The 23,857-nt window shown below is 48.9% G+C and overlaps 1 protein-coding gene across 3 annotated transcripts in view; it reads left to right on the forward strand.

Annotated features, from left to right (window-relative positions):
- STRN3 (striatin 3) overlaps window positions 1-23,857 on the forward strand; it is a 1,097,014-nt gene that overhangs the window by 175,244 nt on the left and 897,913 nt on the right. The window lies entirely within an intron of this gene.

Here is a 23,857-nt window from a genome sequence, read left to right on the forward strand (position 1 = left end):
TCCAATGTTTGTTTAGATATGTTTCTCTGAGTTGATGAAAGAGTTCTGTGAGTTTTTATTTGAATGTTTTTGTTGCTGGCTTGTCTCCATGTTCACTTGGATCATCGAAAAAGTCATCAAAGTTGATAAAGTAGCCAGGTGCAGGTCTGTCAATTGGTGGGATTGCCTCCGGATTTCCATTAATCTTTGCATTTTCTTTTGTAACATTTGTATAGTCTGAGGCTACATCGTTGTAGACTGGTGTTTCTTGTTGAACTGTTGCAATTTGGGTTTCAATAGGTACTAGTTCCATGGCTTTGTTGCATAGTCCTTTTTTAATTACTGCAGGTTTGTCAAATGTGATTAATCTCTCAGTTTGAACCTCTTGGATTGTAGCAAGATTTGGTCTTCTGCTATTTCTTGGGAGTCCACTGGCCCTACTACTTATTATTGGCCACATACAGGATGGAACCTCAAGGATAAGGATGCCCATAGGATCTTACTTAGAAAATACAAGGTCGAAGTCATTAGAACCAAACAAGAATATTTCACCACCCTCACCACCTCCTTATCCTCCTCTAAGGAGCTTTTTAAGGTGGTAGATTCACTCATAACCCTTCAATCCCCTGACCCCGTAACAGCGTCCCAAGAGCTCTGCAACAACATCGCCTCTTTCCTTCAGACCAAAATATCCGATATACATTCAGCTCTGGAACGTCAAAAATCACTCCTGAACGGGCCCCCCTCCCCTGGGCCTATTGACTTCGTCCTGACAGCATCATCCTTCAGGAGTACCTTAGACTCTTTTCCCCCCTCTCTCTTGTGACACTCTTGACTGCCTACTTAATAAAACCAAGTCTGGCTCTCCTCTTGATGAATGTCCCCTAAGGATCCTCAAACAATGCAGAGCAACTTTTCTGCCGCCACTGGTCGACATTATGAACAGAGCCATGAGAGACGGGGTCTTTCCCACTGGTATACAACTGTTACAACGCAACTTTTACAACGACCTACCATTACAACGCAACTTTTACAACGCAAACTATTACAACGCATTGCGCTGGGGGGCGCTCTAGGATAGGGAATAGGTTAATTTACTATCCAATAACCTTTCCTACTATCCACGGGGACTGGAGTTGGAATAGTAAATTAAACTATTCACTATCCAGCGCCTAAAAGCATTATGCGTTGTAATGGTATGCGTGGTAAAAACCGCGTTGTAAAGGTAGGCGTTGTAAAAGTATGCGTTGTAATGTCATACATCCTTCCCACGCAATGGAAAAGAGCGGTGGTAAGACCTCTCCTGAAGAAAGCTACCCTGGACCCATCAGTTCTAAAAAACTTCCGACCAATTTCCCTCCTCCCTGCCCCAGCAAAGATGCTAGAGGCGCACCTCAATTTTCATCTTACCGCCTTTATCGAAAGTTCGGACTGTCTCGATCTCTCCCAACATGGTTTCAGGAGGGATCACAGCACTGAGTCTGCCCTCACCATAGTGTTGGACAACATACGCACACGGGTGGATGAGGGCCAGACCACCCTCCTGATTCTTCTAGATCTGACAGCGGCTTTCGATACCCTTTCCCCCTCAATACTAACAACTCGTCTGAGGGAGATTGGGGTACAGGGTGCAGCCCTGGATCTTCTCACGTCCTTTCTCTTCCATCGAGAACAAAGAGTGAAGCTGGGGGACTATATATCTCCATCCCTTCCTGTGCAATGTGGGGTCCCTCAGGGGTCGGCTTTAAGTCCGACCCTCTTTAATATCTACGTGACCCCACTTGCCAGGCTGATCAGATCTTACGGGATGGAGATAATTTCCTATGCTGACGACACCCAGATCCTGGTCTCTCTCTCCCATGCTAGCGCTCCTACTGCCTCCAATTTTAGATCTTGCATGGAGGCAGTCGGCAAGTGGATGATAACAAACTCGCTTAAACTAAATGGAGAGAAGACAGAGGTGATGGTGTTCGGAGGGAAAGAGGAAATTTGGTCGCCTAGCTGGTGGCCAGAGTCACTGGGAGCCTGCCCCACCCCCACCATCTCTGCTAAGAATCTGGGGGTCATGATTGACCCCGCCCTGGACATGAGCAAGCAGATTAGTCGTACCATATCCACCTGCTGCGGCATGATTCATATCCTGAGAAGAATTAGGAATTACCTTTCTCTCCAGGCCAGGAAACCACTAGCAGTTGCATTAATAGGCTCTAGGATTGACTACTGTAATGCCCTGTATGCGGGCCTGAAAAAGGGCCTACTGCAACACCTACAGGTAGTCCAAAATGCCGCTGCCAGGTTTGTCCTGGACCTCCCCAAGCGCTCCTCAGCCACAGCAGCTAGAAATCTGCTACACTGGCTCCCCGTAGAGGTCCGGATCCATTTTAAGATATTGTGCCTTGCATACAAGGCTCTGGCCAGAAACAGCCCTTCTGGTCTAGTCTCCATCCTGTCCCGCTATCTTCCCACCAGAAACCTTCGATCTTCCGGGAGACTTCTGTTAACGACCCCTCGTTTCAGGAGAGCGAAATGGGGTGGTAAGGCCTTCTCCACCTTGGCCCCTACCTGGTGGAATGCTCTTCCTCTGGAAATAAGATCTCTGCCCACCCTTCAGGCTTTTAAAAAGGCTCTGAAAACTCACCTTTTTACGCAAGCGTACATGTAGCATAGCACCATTCTTCTTTTTTGACCTCTTTCTGTTAGGCGCCTTGATACCTGCGGGTCATTGTTCTGCGCATTATAAATTTTAATCACTCACTCACTCACATGATTGTGGTTTCACCAGGTCGATTGGTACAACTCGGTTCTCCTTTTTTCCAGCAAGGGGCGGTAGTACAACTGATCTTGTTCCGCTGACAGCTAAGACAGGTACTGCTTTTCTGTAAGAAGGCCCAAATTCCTTCTTCACCGCGATCTTTTCTCTGACCAGATCCCCAATTTTTGAAATTCCAGACAGGTCTTGTTGGGACAGGTGGTTTTTCTTCAGTGGTAGTTGGCTTTAGCTTGTCGTTACTCAGACTTTTTCTTGTTTAATTTAAGTCCTGTAAAACAGCCAAACAATCTTTGATATCAAAGGCTTTTTGTTGCACCACTGAAGTCTGACAATCCAAGTCCTGAATGATCATTCTGGTACCAAATAAAAGTGCATACGGACTGATACCTCCTAGAGAATTTCTTGGCATATTATTAAGACTACGTTGGACACTTATTAGATGTTTGACCCACCCTTCACCCGAACCGAATACCCTCGCTGTTATAGATTGCTTTATTTCCCGTTTTTTTCTCTCCACTACCGCATTTCCCTCGGGATGGAATGGACTAGAATACCGCAATGCAATGCCCATGCTGGCCATGGCCTCCTTGTAAGCCCGAGAGCTAAACGCAGGACCCTGGTCAGAACGTAGCATGCCAATTGCGTATGTGCCGATAAAGACTCGCAAATCTTTTATAACAGTTCTGGCGTCGGCCGAGCGCTGGGGCCACATCCAAATGAATCTCGTCTTAATTTTTATGGGACCGCATTTGTCCGGTCGGACGTCTGCGCATAGATAGCCTGATGCTGTTAATAGTGGTGTCTGGGCTGGTGTCTGGTCCGGTTCACAACTGCGATCTCTGTTGCAGTCCTCACAATTCATTGCAAATTTATAAATTTCTACGCTCATCCCCGGCCACCAGTATTGTGATTGTAATTCTATTAGAGATTACAGGATCTCTTGGTGCCTCAGACCCAATCCCATGTGTGCTACTTGTATCGAGAAGATTCTCCGGTTCGTGTTTGGAATTACTCTATCCCCCACTCCAGGGATTTGAGCAAACGGAACGGAGTTCGCATCAATTATGTATGTATTGCCGAGTGGATAGTTTAGAGGTAACGCCGCATAATTGCCTTCCATTGAGGCTTTTACTGCAAGCAGCGTTTCGCCATCTATTTGTTTTTTCGTACGCTTTTTTGTAGCTACGGAAGCCGAGTGATCAGCTGCCGCTGTGGCTTTGTCAGCCAATGAATCCCTGCAACGTGAACTCCATCACGTTGAAGACTCTGCGTATGTATCACGTGAGTCTTTTGTAGTTCTTTCTGCAAAAGAACTACCTGTTCCCATAGTTTTTTATGCTTTATAGTGGCACCTGTCTCATTTTTGTAACCATTTTTTATCCAGGTCTGCATGGAATTATTGTAAGATCGGACGCAGTAATGCGAATCGCACACTATTAGCGGCGGGAATTCGCGATCAGCATTTTCAAGCGCCATCTTTAGAGATCTTATTTCAGCTCGCTGAGCTGTACAGTTTCTGAGAGATTCAGTTTTAGTGACCATCGTTCTGAATTTACCTAAGCGCCAGCGACCTTTAACAATCGTGCATGCTGCATTGTAAATCTGTTTTTCCACAACGTAGTGTTATGCAAATCTGTCCGTGTAGATTACACAGGTGTACTGTTCGAGGGGCAGAATTTCAATCGGCAGAGGACATTCATTTTCGTATTCCAGATATTCTAGTTTTTTCATTTTTGGATCAAATGCGTGTGTCACGTCTTCTGTAGCAAGAGAAGTTTCCCATTTTATCCATTTTGGATCTAGGGCTTTAGCATGAGGATTGTCTGGTATTGTTACTGCCTCAAGGGCTGATACAGCTGTTGAAACAGATATCCTTTTTCCCTGGGCTAGGGCTCTTTCTTTTGCTACAGAAGTTTGAACCCCAGTTAGAATTCTTTCAGTTGAACTGAATTTCATTTCAGCTTGTGTGTACAAATGTGATTTGTAAGCTATTGGTACCGTTTCTCCCTCATTAGAGGTCAGGTATGTGAATCCGCATCTTCCTGGGATGACTCGGATTACAAGATTGCGTTCATTTGCGCGTGTTTGCAGTTTTTTTTTTTTTTGGGAACTTTTACTATTACTTCAAGCAATTACAAGCACGGGCCTACAACCACCCCGGCTGGCCGCTAATCAAGTCGAAAGTACAACAAATCAATATGAGAGAATATAGCAGCCCGAGAACCGGGTTTTGACAAGTGTCCAGGATGTGACTTGTATCCAAGCGTACCAACTGAAGTTCAGGATGCGTGAAGGTTCATTTTGCAATAATGTAAAAAGAAAAATGTTTTGAAGTCAGTGCCATACGGTCGTACATGGTCCCACAATAATATGCATAAATCAGGAAATCTGCACGTAGTGCAAGTACAATTGAAGTAGTGAGGGTAAGGTATACGAATCGGGATGAATGTGAGCACAAGCCCGTCCCATAGCAAAGCTGCACCCCACCCCACAAACCGAAACATACCGTAGGAATCATGAAAAAACGACAACACCAAAAGAGAAAGAAAGGCAAAAGGGCCATAGAAACAAATAACGGACAAATTTGCAGACCCCATCCCCCTACCCCCACCCTGCACCCCTGCAGAAGGCCACGGCCTACCCCCCCAGCAGCGTGCCTGTCGCCCTAAATGAGAGACCCGAAATATAGATAAGAGGAGAAAGAAGAAAAGAAGAAAAAAGTGGAGAAGGGCCCTTGAGATTGCCACCTGCCCCTCCCCCCCCAACCCTGCGCACACTAACCATCCCAGAGGCAAGATCAGAATAGCCATGGAAAACATTAATCACCGATAGCACATCAATAAAATCCCCGTCGAGTGTCCCCCAAATCACCGTCAGCCATCATTAATTCCACTAGTTCCTACACGGTATCACCCTTGGCCTTTTCTATCAGCAGCACCGACATACGTCCACTCATCAATCAGCATACAAAGCGTCATGGAGGGTCCAAGTGATCCGGGCGGACCGGGTCGTGTTAGTACTCCATGGGACTTCAGTAACCAAAACCCAGCCGCATATGTATTGCGGAAATCTGTCCGTGTCGGTATCGACCCCGAAAACATCCTCAAGTCCGAACACAGTTGTACCATCCAAGGAGAGAGAGTCACACCACCAGGCAAGCGATGAGACGTCGCTGGGGCAGCCCAGTACGTAGATCGGCGTTGTTTCCCCAGCCGCTGATTAGACATGTGCCCCGACGAGTCACTCACAAGTACTACAGATCTGTCCAAGGCGAGCTCATGTGCCGGGTCCTCCAGCGTCTCCACGAAACCAGGCATAGCCGGAGCACTCTTCATCGACATGGGAGCGGGCACGTCGGCACTTCCTGGAGACCGAACTGTGCCCGCGTGGAACGGAGGGACAACAATGGCGGCCATCCTACTTCCCAGGTCCCGGGCGTTACGGATTAGGGTCGCATGCAGGGTCATTAGATCAGCCAATATATCTTTGGACGTGGGCTCTTTCTCGTGCCTCCAGACCCCTGAACCCTCCCGCACGGCAGCTTTTCCATCTGGATGAGGTCTGCGCAGGAGGGTGCCAGCCGCCATCTTAGCTGATCCGGCCTCGTCCTTCTTTACCTCACCTCGGGACTGGGACCCATACCAGGGCGCAACAGGAGTCACAGCGAGGACCCAGAAAGTCAAGGCAGCCTTCCCGGAGAGGAGTCACCAAAGGGCTAAACAAAATCTCTGCTGCTCTCCGAGAGCCACCCGCCAAGTCCGGGGGAAGTCCCCAGTCATGCCCGGACACAACACTGGAAAGGGGGCCAAATATCATTCACTCCCCACGATCCTGCTTTGCCACGCAACCCAGCGGGGCACTCCGCTAGATGGACTGGGTCGTCTCTGTCGCCAGCGGCCCATCAAACCTCCTGTGCCCTTCCACCGACCATCCACCTCCACCAGTGGCCGCTGTTGTCGCCTTCGCGGCCGGCTAGGCTCCTCACTCGACGCCCCGGTCCCAGCTCCGTGAGGGCCGCAGAACAGTCGGGGACATTTCTTCGGGACTGCCGCACGCAGAAGCCTCAGGAGCAAACGGTCAGTGCAAGTTTCCCTCCGCCTACTTAAATATGCCTTTACGGCTCAGGATAGTTGCCAGGATGTATGCGCGGGGTGAGAGGGCTAACGGAGCCGAGCGTCTATGCGGCCATCTCGGTCGCCGACTTGGCTCCTCCCCCGCGTGTTTGCAGTTTTGTTTTAGTTAACATATCTGTCTGTAATGATCTTAAAATTTCTGTGTGTTTTTTAGTCCAATTAATTGGTTTAAAATAAGGTTTTATTAGTTCGTAGAGAGGTTTAACCCTCTCTGCATAATTAAATGTATGTTCTTCCGAAATTCAGGAAACCTAGTATTGATTGTAAGTTTTTCAGCTTTTTTGGAGCTTGGAGTACTGCACACTTCTCTAAGAAGTTGTCTGCCAGGCTTTTGCCTTCACTTGATAATTCATATCCTAAAAATAGGACAGTTAGATTGGCAATTCGTGATTTTTTTAAGTTAAATTTGTACCCTTCAGCTGCGAACCCAAGTATTATGGTGTTCACTCTTTTCAAGTGAGTCTCCAGGTCATCGTCTGTAAGATAGATGTCATCGACATAGGATAATGCCTCATCATCATACATTTGTAGTAACTCTGTTACCCTGGTTGAAAATAATCCTGGGCTGTTCTTGAATCCCTGTGGGACACAACAAAATCGTTTCGGGTCCCCATGCTGGAGAAAGCGGTCAAATATCTGCTTTCAGGTGCTATGTTTTGACGGAAGAAACCATTTGAAATATCGAATGTCGTTTTATATTTTTTGCACACAATGTTATTAATTAGTACTGCACTGTGTGAGTTTTGCACTGCAAAAGTTTTACAGCAGGAGTTTAGATGTCTGTAGTCCAAAACTAGACGATATGAATCGTCTGGCTTGGAGACAGGAACAGAGGATTGTTCATTTGTGAGGTGCATGTTTCAATCACCCCCTGATATTCAAGTTGATATAACATTTATTTTACTTGTTTTTTTAGCTTCTTGCTTAACAGGATACTGCCTCTGTGCAGTAGGTTGATTTTTTTTAACTGGATTTAATGGTGAGGAGAATCCTCATCCCATCCTACATGATTTTTATATAATGCAGGGGCTTGGGCCACTGCTCATTTTCTAGCAAGTGTGTATTTTTTATGAATTGGAATGCGATTTGAGAAGGCAAGCATAATCATTTCTTCGCCATGTGGACACTCCCTGACAAACTCTGGTGGCCATTCTTTTTCTGCTAGAAGGATATCATAGCCTTTAGATAGATTCTCCCAAAAGAGACCTTTTATTTTCCTAGTTTTATCTCCCTCTAACTAAATGTTATTTCATATAGTTTATGGGGCACGCTCACTCGGGTGTCTGCAGTTTCCACTTAATTGTATTCATTCGTGTCCACTGTCTCCAGAAGATTCATCAGGATCTTGCGAGCTATGCTCACTTCTGCTGCGCTGTCTAGCATTGTCTGGGCCCACTCTCCGTTTTTCAGTTGTATCCTCAGGATTCTCGGCATGTTTTATTTTAATACTGGCTACCTTCTTTCTGGGAAATTGTAATTTATTACTTTGATGAGCAGGTTCCTTGTCTTTGGACTTGACGTGTTCTTCTTTATGTTCTGACCGTCCTCTTCTTTCCCATTTCTTTGATGAAATCTGAAAAGATCGAGAGGGACGTGTATCAATATCTTGATATCTGTCAGGTTTTCTCAAATTGTCCCTATTTCTAAGGTTGTATCTTTTTTCAGAGGGCTGCCTTTGGGGAGACTTGCCCCTACCTTCTGGAGATCTATTTCTCCGTTGGGGAGACCTTCCTCTGGACTGAAATTGTTTTTCTCTGGGAGTGGTTTGTTTGTTACCCTCCCACTTCTTCTTTTGAGAATTGAGATTATTTTTAATAAAGGTTTTTCGGATTTTCAATTAGTGTATTTAGTCGGTAGGTTGTACCGTCAACTGTTCATTGAACTAAATCCCTATATGCTCTTGTTAATTTTTTTTTTTAACTAAGAGTTCTTCGCTTGACATTTTTTCAATGTTGGGATCTGGTGTGTAGCTGGCTAAAACCGGCCTTGTGGCTCCTGCTCTACCTAGTGGACCGAGCCTGGTAATGTGATTTTGATGTATCTGAAAGAGACACGTTAGTGATAGATTCCTTACCTTAGAATATCCCCAAGCGTCAGACTGGATCCGGAAATTTTTGCGTAGCAATACCCCTGCGCGTCGGTAGGCGTCGTCTGCGGCTCCGCGTCCGTCGTCGGCGTCCTTAGCCCCAGAATGACGTCGTCGGAGTACTTAGACGCCGCCCATGGTCGCTGACGTCAGTTCTTCTTTTTTCCGCGCCAGCTAGCACAGATCCGGAGTAGCACTACCCCTAGTAATTTTTTGACTAAACTTTTTTGATCTTTTGATCATTTCTTTCTTCGAGTCTTCAACTCTATCGGTGTCGGTAGGGATGACCGGGTTCAAACCCTGTTCGAAGTGCGACCGACTGATGTCGGTTACGGACCCCCATCGCCGGTGCCTGAAGTGTTTAGGCCTCGACCACGACGACCGTATCTGCTCCGACTGCCGGGCCCTGATGTCTAAAGCTAGGCGGTCCCGCAAGCGACTCAAGCTCCGTAGTCTGCCCCGTGCCATTCCAGGTCCCGGTCCCACGGGAGGTTGAGGGACTGGTCGCGGGGTCGGAGTTGAAGTCATCGCAGCTCCGGGAGTGGACACCGGTTTTCGGGATCCAAGTCCTCCGGTAAGAGGCATGAGAGGTCGGAGAGACGTCATCGTTCCTCCGACTCACCCCGACGCTCGCACGATGCGGCCGGGGGTTCGGGCGACACCACCCACGCGGCTCCGCGAGAGTCTCAAGCGTCGCCGCCTGCCGCACACCTTAGGGTCCCTGGGCTAGGCGCGACGCTGGAGGAGATCAAGCGGGACCTCATGGCCATGAGGTCCCTCCCTCCTCAGCCGGGTTCCGTGGTGCCTCCGGGCCCATCGGTCCCGGCTGGAGGCCCTAGTGGGTCGGGTGCTTCAGCCCCGACGCCGGGGGCGACTTCGGTCCCAGCGCCGCAGGGCCTCTCCGGATCCGCTTCCGGATCCTGGTCGTCGCTGGTCGACCTCACGACCTCGCTGACGCCCACCCACGGGTGTCGCGCCCGCTGTGGACGCCGTCCCCAATGTTCCCTCCGGTCCGACTCTGGCGCCGGAACGGCGCCGCGTCCGACGGCCTTTGGAGATTTTTATTTTCACAAGGAGGCCCCGTCTGTTAATCCTGTCTTACAGGAAACGGGTGACGAGGAAGATTGGGAGGGGTCTGAGGACCCTCTGGCACTGGAGTGCCAGTCTCAACAGGACTGGACATATGAGCATGGGGAGGCCAGTGGTATTGACACTTCGCCAGACACTGGATTTGTCTCCCCTCCGACCGTGGCTTCGGAGGAGGGGTCTACATATAGTGTAGTGTTGACGAGGGCGGCTAAGGCCTTAAACCTTAAGCTCCCCGTCGCGGCCGTGAGGACTAACCTCCTCACTGAGGTCCTCAAACCGTAGTCAAGCTCCAGCGAGCCTCTGCTGCTGTTCAATGAGGCCTTGTGTGACGTTCTTGTGGGCACTTGGTCCAAGCCCGCCACAGGTCCGCCTGTGGATAGGAACGTGGCCAGATGCTACCGCCCGACCCCGGGCGACCCTTGCTTTTTGTCCACCCATCCCACCCCCGAGAGCCTGGTCATCCAGGCCTCCAATTCCCAGACCGCGTTCCCGTCAGCCCTGCCCGACCGGGAATCCAAGAGATATGAACAGTTCGGGAAGAAGGTGTTCTCATCTCTAAGCTTAGGGCTGCGGTCTGTCAATGCCGCCTGTCTCTTGGGCCGCTACACCCACACCCTGTGGGACGCAGTTGCGGACGTGCTGCCACAATGTCCGGATGAGGTCCGGGCTAAAGTCGCCCAAACCCTTGCGGAGGGCCGGGATGCAGCGCGATATTCCATCCGGTGTGGGCTGGATACCACGGACTCACTGGGAAGGGCAATGGCAACGACGGTGGCGGTTCGACGCCATGCCTGGTTGAGGTCCGCCAACTTCTCGGCCGATGTCCAGACCACACGTCTGGACATGCCCTTCGATGGCCCTCGCCTCTTTGGCGACAAGGCAGACCACGCGCTGGAACAATTTAAGGACTCCAGGGCTACGGCCAAGTCCTTGAGCCTCTCGGCCACACGCCAGCAATCGGGTGCCGTTCGCTCCTTTCGTGGCCACGGAAGGGGCGCCCCCACACGTGCTGCCAGCCACGCGCCGCAGAATGTTCAACAGCGCGGTGGCGGTCGTGGAAACTGCCGTGGCTGCCGCCGGGGACAACGGCGAGGCCAGTCCACACCTCCCTCCACAGCACCCGCCTCAAAACCTTCCTAGAGGTGTGACGCCTGTGGGAGGCAGGGTTCGCCATCACCTCTCCCACTGGCGCACTATCACGTCGGACAGGTGGGTCCTGCAGATCGTCTGAAGGGGCTACTCCCTCCCCTTCGAGGCGACCCCTCCATCCATGCCACCGCAATTCCACCGCGTGTCGGGGGATCACTTGCAACTTCTGCAAGAGGAATTCACGGCCCTCTTGGCCAAGGGGGGCCATCGAGCGTGTTCCTGGGCCAGAAGCAGGGTGTGGTTGTTACCCCCACTACTTTCTGGTACCCAAGAAGGGCAAAGGGGGCCTATGCCCTATCTTGGACCTGCGGAACGTCAACGGCTTCCCTTGACCCTGGAGACTGGCTGGTAGCGTTGGACTTGCAGGACGCTTATTTTCACATCCACGTCCTGCCGGCCCACCGGCGTTACCTGCGGTTCACAGTAGGCCAAGAACACTTTAAGTTTACCGTGCTCCCCTTCGGCCTTACCAGCGCCTCACGGGTGTTCACGAAGGTGATTGTGAGAAGTTGGCCTGATATGTAGTGCTCACTATTCTAGTGATCACTGTGTATCATTCCAAACAACCCTTATTGATGATTGGTTGTAAGTCAACCTTATAGACCAGCTATCCTAGTAGCATGGACAAGAGCAGTCCTTAGGCTAAACTCTAGAGGGCGCGTTAAGCTAGCTGTTATACCATCACATACACCCCTTGAACACCAAGTGAAAGGACACCACACAAGTTGTTATGAAAATAAAAGGATATTTATTTATAACAGTCTACCCTGAACTCTTTGAGTCAGGGAGCTAAGCACACAACAAAACTCTTACGAAAATACTTTAAGTTGCACAATTTACACAAATGCCCGAGGGGCACGAAAAACCATATACTCTAAAAGTGGAATGCGAAATACTAGCAGATAAGTAACAAGATCCAGAGGCTTCAGGATCGCTAGGACTACACTACTGAACCCTAAGGTTAGGAGCAGGAGGCCTAGGGAGATCGGGTGCAGAGTGTGCACTCTCACGCGGGATGCGGGTCAAAGTCTATGGGTGCTAGTATTCGTAAAGTTACAGTTATCGGACGAATCCGACTAGATAGGCTGAAAACGAAAAAGGTCTGGACACTTAGATAGTGAACCTACGTTGGAGCACTGAAATGTCGGGAATCCTCGTTACAGTCTATGGAGCCTGAAAGAAGAAGTTGCTGGCAGGCGACCAGTGAAGAAGTTCGATGTGATCCAAGCCTGGATCGGTGATGGAGACGACCTGAAAGCAGAGGGGACTCAGTTCTTAATCACTAGCCAGTGATTTAGGTGGGCACCAGGATGGCACCGGATGAAGTCACCTCGACCAGGTGAGTGGGCGACGCTGGACTCTGCTGTCCCTCAGACCAGGAGGCGTTGTCGGCGACCAGGATGGAGGTGCGAGCTGTCCCACAAAGGTGTCTGCTGTCGGCGATGCTGGACCCAGGATTGGGGCAACAAACCTTGGCAAAGTCAAGCCCACGCGGTGGAGTCAAGATGGCGTCTGGAGTGGACCAGGAGGGTCCGGGGTGCTCCTCTCTTGGAAGGGAGCAAGGGCCAGTCTGGAGCAATCAGACCAGCGATGTAATCGTCGTGGTTCGTCGTCAGGAGGCAAGTGACCGTACAACGCGGTGAGCAGCAAAGAGCAGAAGGGCCCCACGCAGATCTCGTGGATGCTGGGGGGCTGGGCTTCGGTGTTGGAGCTGCTCAGGGTTAGGGCTTCTCAAACCCCAAAGCATTCACTCGAGGATCCCTCGGCGGTCGTGCTGGATAAGCGTAGTGCAGTTCTGAAGATGGCCGGTCCCTCGGTCTCGTCACACCCACGAATCTCAGCTGGGCTGATGATGTAGGTAGAGGTCAGAGATGCCAGGGAATCCGGGTCTCGTCGAGCTGGTCAGTTTTGATCTGGAGGATCGACTTGCAGCAAACCGTATGCGCTTAGATGGTGCCCGCTGGTGCAGGGTGGCTACTCCTTAGCCACGAGTCTTCAGAAATAGTCAAGAGTCCTTTCGTGGAAAGTAGTCAAGATTCAGAATTATCTAATTTGGGAAGGGGGCCTGCTCCTACCTTTATTCTAAAAAAAGGGGCTGGCACGCGACTAGGTCCTGCCCATGGGTGGGACCAGGAGGGGGGTGGTAACACCCCTCTCCTTTGTCCGGACTTTCCCCAGCTCAGGGGCTGGTGTGCTCCTGGAACTGGTTTAAGCCGGCATATGCACAGGGTGCCACTTGCAGTCACCTTCCTCTCAGCCCTGCCTACCTGGGATACACAAAACCCTGTCTGGGATGGTGCTAGCACCGCCCCTGACAGGAAACCCTTTCTCCAAGCTCTCCTCGCTGGAAGGACTCCCAGCAGCAGGAGGTCAGACTTGTGTCTGTGGTGGCAGCATCCATTTTGTGATGCTGAGGCTCGAGTTAGCCTTTACCGGGGTTCTCAGTTACATACATGTCGGGTCCCTCTAGAAGGGTGGAATGCTAACCCCGTCGCCAGAATTGGCGAGGGGTTAGTAATCCAATTCGTATGACACCTTACTCGACATGTTTTGATAAAGCGATACCAAAGTTGGCAAATAACCGCGAGGATTATAATGCACTTAAGAGTATATGGTACGCGTTATCATGGAACAGCTATTAGGACTTGGTTCCGCAAGATACTAGAGTAACTCAGTCGTGCTTTTTCACACAGACCCCTTTTCCTGTAAAAACTCCAATAGATGTCTGGATCCTGTTATTTCAGGTTAAGTTTGCTCAGGAAGATCCTTCCTTTCATTCCATCAGAAAATCGTAGAACCCTGACACAAGCCATGGTTATTAGCCGTTTGGATTACGGCAATGCCCTCTTAGCAGAAGTAGGGCTGACCTCCCTTAAGAAATTACAAGTGATCCCAAATACAGCGGCCAGGCTGGATTTGAATATGCCTGCTAGATCTCCTTCGCTACCATTACTGAGAAAACTACACTGGCTACCCGTATTTTTAAAATCGGTTGTTTGACATTTAATGCCCTACAGGGTCAGGGCCCTTGATACCTGCAACATAAATTGACAAACCACATCCCGAGCCGAACTCTTAGATCCAGCTCGCAATTACTATTACACATCCCCCGAATCAGACGTCATAGGTCTGGGGGGCTGGCTTTTTCTTACCTAGCACCTGTCTACTGGAACAGTCTTCCCATCTCCTTACGAGAAATTCCATCCTATCAAATATTCAGGAAACATTTAAAAGCCTTCCTTTATTAAGGCCTCCCCTTTTTAGTTTTCTCCTAGGGCTGTGTTCTTAGTAAGCGCTGAGATGCCTCACAGTGATTCGTTGCGCTATAAAAGAAAGCATAACATATAAAAGAAAGTATAACATAAGGATCTTAGCCAGTCACAACGGGACCCAAATGAGTCCTTAATGTAATTGTCGTGCAAGGAGCATACAGACAGTACTACTGGACAAATAAACCCTGGTTAGTGGGATCTCCATCCGTAAAGTTCCGGATACAATTCTATATATATGTCGACAAACCTAGATTGTGATGGTGAGGTTAAAGGGAGTTGATCTCAATCTCCAATAAGCCATAATGCAACGCTATAATTAAACAAAACATAACAGTGCTCAAAATTCAATCTCTTGAATGACAAAATCCATTACATACTTGGAGAAAGAATAGAGAATGATATACTTACCTGAACTATGAATTTTGGGACTTGTGGTTCCTACGAATTACAAGTAGTGAGCAGTGACTACAGGAGGGGGTGTGACGACTCGCAGCCAATGAAACTGTGGCAGGCTGTTATTTAAATGGACAAAGTTATCACCAGTAATGTTAATGGCGTCTTGAGGAAGGCAGAAGGTCTGCCGAAATGCATTATGCCAGCAAATTCAATAAATGCTTCCACCTGATTCCCCGCTGTGGCCCCTGCTTCTTTGCTTGTTTGAGAAGTTTCTGTGGATAAATTGCGCGGCTTCCAGAAACGCGCTACAGGGGCCCCGTTCTGTCAAGTGGCCCGGGCGCTTCTGGTTCCTGCTCCAGCAGTTTCTTCGTTTTCCAAGGTATTGGTACTGCCCGGTGGCCGCCACTCCACACAGAGGAATCCAGGGAGGCTGTAGTACAGTCCGTGACTGCACGGAGGATCAGAAAGCACTGTCTTCTTGACCCCTGCCCGGCTGACTTTCGTTTTGGAGAGGCTGGAACCTGCATTTTTGTGAAGATAGCAACTGGGTATTGATTTTATTTCACCAAACATTTCCCTGCACATAGTCAATTCTATTTTAGACACTCCCTGCGCAGCACCTACCTGAACTATGAATTTTGGAACTTGTGGTTCCTACGAATTACAAGTAGTGAGCAGTGACTACAGGAGGGGGTGTGACGACTTGCAGCCTCTGAAACTGTGGCAGGCTGTTATTTAAATGGGCGAAGGAATCACCAGCAATGTTAATGGCGTCTGAGGAAGGCAGAAGGTCTGCCGAAATGCATTATGCCAGCAAATTCAATAAATGCTTCCACCTGATACCCCGCTGTGGCCCCTGCTTCTTTGCTTGTTGAAGTTTCTGTGGAGATATATATATATATATATATATATATATATATATATATATATATATATATATATATATATATATATATATATATATATGTTCGAGGCATGTGGGCTGCTGAATTCATATCTTGTGCATAGATTGCCGCCTAGTGTTGGGTCCGGATGATTGCACTTGTTGTCTTGGAAGAGTCTTCGAAGTATCACGAGATAGGTGACTCCTCCCTTGAACTACAGTGCGCATGGGCATCCGCTCCATCCTCAGATTGTTTTTTTCCACCATTGGGTTCTGATGCAAACTCCCATACTCCAACTACGGAAGCGAAAACAAAACTTTTCTAAAGGCCAAAAGGCCTTCGATTCGACTGTATTGTTCTCGAACGGTACCTCTCTACTCGATCCAGCCTTCCATCTCCAAGCGGTCGCCGACGCGGGCCGTTGGGCCTTTTCGACGCCACGTGAGCCGACCGTCGATGGAAAGAAGCCTGTTTAAAAGGTGCCCGCAATGCCACGCCAAGTTCCCACATACTGATAAGCACTCCGTATGCAACAAGTGCTTTTCCCCAGACCATAAAGAGGAAAGCTGTCCAGCCTGTGCACAGTTTCGATCCAAGAAAACTATTCGGAACCGACGTGCAGCCAGGCAAGAAATGTAGCGACAGGCACCAGACCCGGACAACATCTTCGATGACGACCAGGAGCTACAAGAAGCGCCAGACTCGGACCTAGAGATCGTCACCTTAGAAGACTACTCGGACTCCGATGACAAGATCCCGCCGGGGCAAATAGTGAGTACCCTGCCCCGACACCATCTACCCCAAGAACAACGGCTCCGGTCAAGGCATCGCCAAAAGGCCTTAGCCAAGATCATAAAGTTTGGATTGCCCCGTCATCCGGCTCGGCTCCCAAACCTAAACCGAAACCTTCGGAAACCCCAGGGCCCAGTAACATCGTCCCGAAGAAGGTTCCAGAGCCAAAGATGGTCGCCGACCCGAAGGGCGTGGATCCGAAAGCGGCCGTACAGCCAAAAAGCGTCGAGCCGAAAAAGACTGTCGACCCCAAGAAGGCCGCACAGCCCAAAATTGTTGATCCAAAACCGGTTGTCGACCCGAACAAGGCCACACAACCCAAGGGCGCCGAACCAAAGAAGGTCGCTGACCCAAACAAGCCTTCGGCACCGAAAAACGTCGACCCAACAAAAGGCGCCGTACCGAAGCACGCGTCCTAGCCAGAACGTCCTCTCGGACCGAAAACACTGGATCCGAAGACACCAGTCGATCCAATAAAGTCAATCGACTGCGGAAAGGACGCTCAGCCGAAAAAACAAAAGACTCCAGTCGATCCCAACAAAAACATCGACTCGGGAGACAACACTTCTCCGAAGAAGCCTACGGAGCACAAAAAACGCGTCGACCCGAAAAAAGGACCGAGACGAAAAAGTTGGTTCCTAAACCTAAAGTAGTCTACAAGCCAAAGCCTAAGACTCAACCCAGGACTGTTGAGGAAGAAGTCTTCCACCCAGATCCCTCTGACGGCCAAGCAAAAAATTTTATTGACCCACAGACTGGTAAAGTTACCATCCTGCATAGGAAAAAGAGTCCTTTGAACCAAAGTCCCCCCATTCCACTAAAGAAAAAAGACTTTGGAACTTCTCCTTCTAGACCCTTCATTCCTTTTTAACCTATCATACCTACTACTCCTTTCAATCCTTATATTCCTTACTCTCCCTCTCATCAAGGGGACGACGAGGGTAAAACAGGGGATGAGCCACAGCCTCAATATGACTTCCCACAGGACACTGAACCACAGGAACCATGGGAAGAGCCAACTGACCCGTACCACACCCATCCCATCCCTGACATGTCCTCTTATCCTATTAAACCGTCTCCTACTGACGACACCGTAGTTTTTAATCAGCTCATAGACAGGGCTGCACAGTTCCACAACGTGGATATGCATAACAACCCTGTTGAAGAAGACCTCTTGTTTGACACCTTCCCACACCTTCCCTACATCAGAAAAAAGTGTCAAAACACTTCCCATGTTAAAGGGAGTACTGCAACATGCACCTGACATAGTTAAGGACACAGCCAGGGCACGGGTCATCAACCCCAGAATAGAGAAAAAGTATAGGGCAGCCCCTACAGACCCTACTTACATCAAAGGGCAGTTACCACTTGATTCACTGGTAGTTCAAGTTCAAGTTCAGGCATTTGTATAGCGCACTGCTCACCCAGAGGGTCTCAAGGCGCTAGAGGGAGGGGTTCATTATTTGTCGAATAGCCAGGTTTTCAGTTCTTTTGTGAAGTGGGTGTGGTTCTGTGTAAGGCAGAGGTGGGTGGGGAGTGAGTTCCAGGTCTTGGCAGCCAGGAAGGAGAACGATCTGCCGCCCATGGTGGATTTTCGGATGCACGGGACTGTGGCGAAGGCTAGATTGGATGATCTTAGTTGACGGGTGGGTTTGTAGAAGGACAATCGATTGTTGAGGCATTCGGGTCCTAGATTATGAAGGACCTTGTGTGCGTGGGTGAGAAGGCGGAAAGTGATTCTTTTGTTGACTGGAAGCCAGTGGAGGTCTTTTAGGTGTCCGGTGATGTGATCTTGGCGCGGGATGTCTAATATGAGTCTCGCTGATGCATTTTGGATGCGCTGGAGTTTTTTCTGTAATTTTGTTGTAATTCCGGCGTAAAGTGTGTTGCCATAATCCAGACGACTCGTGACCAGTGCATGGGTAACAGTCTTTCTTGTCTCGAGGGGGATCCAGCGGAAGATCTTTTTGAGAATGCGAAGGACGTTGAAGCAGGAGGATGAGACGGCGTTGACTTGTCTGGACATTGAGAGGGTGGAGTCTAGAATGAAGCCAAGGTTACGTGCATGGTCTGTGGGTGTGGGTGCGGTGCCCAGAGCAGAAGGCCACCAAGAGTCGTCCCAAGCTGAGGGGGAGGATCCTAGGATGAGCACCTCCGTTTTGTCTGAGTTGAGTTTTAGGCGGCTCTGATTCACATAAAAGGGCCAACTCCCAAACAACCGGGGAGGCACCTCCCCCAGACAAAGAGTCAAAAATACTAGAGGCATCAGGGAAAAGAGTAGCGGCACAAGCCTCCAACTCGTGGAAGATAGCTAATACACAAGCTCTACTGGCTTGGTACGACAGGGCGCATTACGACCAGCTAGAGACCCTAATGCAACACCTACCTGAGCCTTTCAAAAAACAAGCCCAAGATCTCATACAGGAAGGAAAATTCATAACAAACGCCTCCATCAAATGCAGGCTTGACGCAGCAGACACTGCAGCTAGATCAATCAACACTAGCGTTCTACTCCGCAGACCTGCATTACTGCGTATCTCTGGTTTTAAAAATGAGGTACAGTCCACTATCCTTAACCAGCCTGTTAATCAGGACTTTCTGTTCGGCCCTGCTGTCGATACCATTTTGGATAAAATGAAAAAGGACACAGAGACAGCAACAAAGGGGCTCCTTTTGTCGCTCCTCATACAAGGCAAACACACGAGGACATACCTCGCAAACAACAGCCTCATATAAAGGTAACGCACAAAGTTCCTTTACTAAAAACACCACCAGAGGAGGCTACAGAGGTAACAATACCAAGGGACGAGGACGTGGAGGCAATAACACCAGAGCCTCCACTTCCTCAAACCAATGACTCTATTACACTACTTCCAGACCACATAACACCGGTCGGAGGCAGACTCCAACAGTTCCTACCCATCTGGAACACAATTACCACAGACAGGTGGGTGAGAGAAATTATCCAGTCTGGCTACTGCCTAGAACTGACTTCTACCCAACCAAACATACCACCAAGACATTGTCCAGAGAACACATCACCCTATTACAACAAGAGGTGAACTGCATGCTAGAAAAGGGGGCCATACTGCAAGGGAAGGACGGCTCTCTCAGACCAATATTGGACCTCAGACCCCTCATCAATACATACTGTCGGAGCACTTTCATATGATCCCATTACAACAAGTGCTCCTGTTGCTACAACAGGGGGATTTCCTAGCAACACTGGACCTCAAAGATGCGTATTTCCACATACCCATCCATCCAGCCCACAGAAAATACCTCCGGTTCACAATAGAAGGTCAACACAACCAATTCAAGGTTTTGCACTTCGGGGTTACCACGGCTCCAAGAGTGTTTACAAAATGCTTAGCGACAGTCGCAGCACATCTCAGGAGGCAGCACGTCCATGGGTACCCTTACCTGGACGATTGGCTTATACAAGCAAAATCACACCACCAATGCGCAGCACACACGTCTCAAACAATCCAGCTGTTACACAGCTTAGTATTCTCAATCAACTACACAAAATCACATTTGCAACCGTCCCACATACAGCAGTACCTGGGAGCCCCCATAACCACCTCGGTGGCAAAAGCGTATCCAAACTCAGCAAGGATAGCCAGTATGCAGACACTCATTCAAAAATTCCAGCCACAACACACTCTCCCAGCTCAAGTCTTTATGCAGCTCATAGGCATGATGGCCTCCTGCATATTCATTGTCCCCCATGCCAGACTTCAAATGCGTCCATTGCAAGAATGCCTAGCACGGCAATGGAACCAGGCTCAAGGACAACTAAAAGACCTAGTGTGGTAGACAGTCGCACTCACAACTCTCTGCAGTGGTGGAACCCACAAAACCTTTCCAAGGGGCAACTGTTCCAAGAACCGGTTCCACAACTAGTACTAACAGCGGACGCATCACTGACAGGCTGAGGAGTACAGGGGCTCTGGACAAACAAACAGAGAAGGCTGCATATCAACCAACTAGAGTTGCTAGCCGTATTCCTAGTCCTAAAAGCATTTCAGAAATACTTGTACAGCAAGACGGTGTTAATCCGGACGGACAACGTGACCGCAATGTACTATATCCAGAAACAGGGAATAACGCACTCTCCACAGCTGTCCCATCTGGCACAGAGCATCTGGAAGTGGGCGATTCCCAAAAACATTTTTCTCCTAGCAGAACACCTTCCAGGGAAGAGCTCAGCAGGCACAGCCAGCAATTACACAAATGGGAGATTCACCCCTAGGTCCTCCAACCATTCTTCGAGGAGTGGGGTCACCCAGAAATAGAAATGTTCGCCACAAAAGAAAACTCAAAATGCCAATACTTTGCCGCCAGGTTCCCACATCCATTGTCACAGGGCAATGCGATATGGATGAACTGGTCAGGCAGATTTGCGTACGCTTTTCCCCCAGCACCACTGATCCCGCTGGTGGCACGCAAACTGCGGCAACACTCCCTCGCACTAATCCTAGTTGCTCCCACATGGGCGAGACAACCGTGGTACACGACGTTCCTAGAACTCTCAGTAGTTCCCCAACAAAGACTGCACCTTGCACCTCATTTTCAAACTCAGAACCATGGAGAAATCAGACACCCAGATCCCAACCAAATGAACCTAGCGATCTGGCTCCTGAGGTCTTAGAGTTTGGATATCTTAACTTGCCCCAAGATTGCACGAATATCATTGAGGAGGCAAAAAGACCAACCACAAGAGCGTGCTATGCAGCTAAATGGAAAAGATATGTTATTTACTGCACCAATAACCAAATCAATCCATTAGATGCATCAATACAGAACATTATATGTTACCTGCTGCACCTACAAAGATGTAACTTAGCATACTCTTCAATACGGCTACACCTTGCTGCCATTGCAGCATACCTTCAAAACAGACAACACCTTTCACTGTTTCGATTACCAGCAATCAAAGCTTTCATGGAGGGTCTAAAAAGTGTGATTCCTCCTAGGCACCCCCTTCCCCAGTCTGGAATCTCAAAATAGTGCTTACCAGACTCATGGGCCCTCCTTTCGAACCTTTACATTCTTGCGAAACGTGGAAAGTTGCTTTTCTAGTGGCCATCACCTCACTCAGAAGAGTGAGTGAATTACAAGCGCTTACAATTCTAGAACCTTTCATGCAGGTACACACCAACAGGTTGGTTGTTAGAACAAACCCTAAATTCATACCTAAGGTTGTATCCAATTTCCATATCAACCAATCAATAGGACTGCCAGTGTTCTTTCAAAATCCACAGTCAGTAGCTGAGAGAGCCCTGCACACACTAGACGTAAAGAGAGCTCTACTTTACTATGTGGACAGAACTAAATCCTTTCGGAAAGCAAAGCAACTGTTTGTTGCCTTTGCACCATAGCACAAGGGGAATCCAATTTCAAAATCAGGAATACCCAGATGGATAGTTAAATGCATTCAGATATGCTATCAAAAGGCAAAACGCACTTTAACCGCCCCCCCCCCCCCAAAAGCACACTCCACTAGGAAAATGGGGGCATCCATGGCTTTCCTAGGAAATATTCCTCTTGAAGACATCTGCAAGGCAGCCACAAGGACCACCATACACACTTTCACAAAACATTACTGTGTAGATGTACAAACAGAACAGCAAGCTGCTGTAGGCCAGGCTGTCCTCAAAACTCTTTTTCAAACTGCTGCAGCTTGCACAGGTAGCCACCGCTAGAGGAGATACTGCTATACAGTCTATGCACGAGATATGAATTCAGCAGCCCACATGCCTCGAATGCAATATGCTACTTACCCGTATGCATCTGTTCTTGGCATGCAGGGCTTCTGACATTCATATCGCCCACACTCCTCCCCGGTGCCTGTAGCAGCTGCAGTATTCTCTCTGGCATGGCCATCTCTTATTTTGCTATCGCCATCTCTGCCACAATGGAGAAAAACAATCTGAGGATGGAGAGGATGCCCATGCGCACTGTAGTCCAAGGGAGGAGTCACTTATCTTGTGATACTTCGAAGACTCTTCCAAGACAATTGCAATCATCTGGACCCAACACTAGGCGTCGATCTATGCACAAGATATAAATGTCAGCAGCCCTACATGCCAAGAACAGATGCATACTGGTAAGTAGCATATTCCATATATATCCAATCCTGTTTTACACCATTCCAAATCAGGCACCGACTCTGTGGGATGAAGTTTCAAGGATGATAATCATTCCATACGATTAGACGCGTTTTCGGCTGACAAGTCCGCCTTGATCACTACATCTACTTTCACCGAAGTGAAGAACCATTTTATAGTCATGGGATACATACTCGTTGCACTGCCCTTGCGTTCCATCGAGATGTTTTACGGATGATTGCAGACGAATCCTGGTACCATGCTTCGGGTCTGATCTTGGTGACAAGGTTGAGAGTTCAATTAGGTGATACTCTGGCACGCCTGGGGGGGTGGGGGGGCTGGGTAGGGGGCAGGGAGAGTTGGGGGGGGGAATCCTGGGCGGGGATGGCGGGGTAGGAAAAGTTGAGGGGGTTTAGGGGAAGGGGAGGGGGGTATGTTCACGGGAGTTGCACAGAAACTCTTGGCTTCAACTGGACTTGGGACAGGGGAGAGGGAGTGTTAGGTCCGAAAAGCAGCGTTGCTGTTTCCCATCCACCTGCTGGCTGTAGCCACGCACAGAATGCTCCAGCGCAGTTTCCTATGTACCTGCGACTTTGCCGCTCGACCTCCGGGGTGCGAGCTGAATGGCTGTGTGATACTGGGGAGTGGGAGCGGAGCTCACACTGAGCATCAAGGGGAATGGCATAAATTGTACTGTATACTTATCTATCATTGCTGCAATAAAAAGATATTTACAAAAAAAAATGGGATACATACTCGTGACACACAGAAAAATTATGTGAGTTGTCATAGTAACGGGTGGGGAGGTGATGGACATAATAAAGTTTCTGACATAGAAATTGCAAGTCATCGTCATGATTTTACATAAGTTAAATCACTTATGAAGTAAAATTATAGTGCGTTTTCAAACAGGCATCTGTCTTAAGTAATGGTGAATATATTTTGTCGATTTATACTTTTGCTCGCTTGTTATCATTCACATTCACATGTAGCACATTTCACAAGTTGACATAAAGAAAATATCTGGCTGCCGTGACTAGAAAAATGTGTGTTGCATGCACATTCTGTAACCTCTGAAATCTTTTGCAAGGTAAGCCATGGCCTATGTGTCTGTCTGGCATATGAACTGTTCTCGCTGTTGCCTAATTTCAAGTTTCTCCCCCCTACTCCTGGCTGTACCAGTGTGGTTCAGTT

The sequence above is a fragment of the Lissotriton vulgaris genome, chromosome 9 (assembly GCF_964263255.1).
Source record: "Lissotriton vulgaris chromosome 9, aLisVul1.2, whole genome shotgun sequence".
Taxonomy (NCBI): Eukaryota; Metazoa; Chordata; class Amphibia; order Caudata; family Salamandridae; genus Lissotriton; species Lissotriton vulgaris.